This window comes from Lampetra planeri, chromosome 1 (assembly GCF_965212315.1).
Source record: "Lampetra planeri chromosome 1, kcLamPlan1.2.h2, whole genome shotgun sequence".
In the NCBI taxonomy this organism is placed as follows: domain Eukaryota; kingdom Metazoa; phylum Chordata; class Hyperoartia; order Petromyzontiformes; family Petromyzontidae; genus Lampetra; species Lampetra planeri.
This window is the reverse complement of record NC_136107.1, coordinates 26,126,560-26,127,256: the sequence shown is the minus strand read 5'-3', so window position 1 is coordinate 26,127,256 and position 697 is coordinate 26,126,560. Positions and strand designations below refer to the sequence as shown.

Sequence of the window (697 nt, the reverse complement as noted above, 5' to 3'; positions counted from 1 at the left end):
GTTTTTTCAAGAATATAATTTGAATGCTCCAAAAATTTAATAAATGTTACGTATTTAACTGGTTTTGATCCATTACCTTTTTAGGTTAGAGGCATAGTAGTTGTATGTCATGCAATTACGACCAAAGAAATTTGTCACGTGATAAAGTAAACATAATCTACATTTAATGTGCAAACATTTGGATTTTTTAAAAATATTTATTTGGTTCAATGCAATAACAATGATATCATTCAGTATACTTCAGTGCAGACAAAATAAAAAAGTTATCATAGCAGAGGATGGTTTCGATCCATCGACCTCTGGGTTATGGGCCCAGCACGCTTCCGCTGCGCCACTCTGCTTGCCTGCCGGGTGTGTTGATTTAACCTAAGTTATTATTAATTCACACATATTGGCAGTAAGGAGAAAGGAAACATCGACATAACCAACCGAAGCTCGCAAATTGTTTACAGAGTCTAACAAGCGAGATTATCATGCAGTTTTAATAAAGGCACATGGAGACACGAACGCGTATTTTTGTATCCAGTGTGAGTTGCATAGAACAACAACTCCACATTGTGTTCGCTTTGGGAATCCAACCCCTCCAAAATAGATTTCCATGGCTAACATTTTGCGGAGACTGTCCTCAAGTGGTTGTTTGGTATTTTTCTATTATTGGGAAAGTCACGTCATTCTGAAAACAATATTTGATCAGAAC

General features: G+C 36.4%; 1 non-coding gene across 1 annotated transcript; it reads right to left on the bottom strand.

The window, feature by feature from the left end:
• Positions 1 to 269: 269 nt before the first annotated feature.
• TRNAM-CAU (transfer RNA methionine (anticodon CAU)) lies at positions 270 to 341 on the bottom strand. Its single transcript has one exon. It is a non-coding gene; the product is annotated as a tRNA-Met (tRNA).
• Positions 342 to 697: the final 356 nt, after the last annotated feature.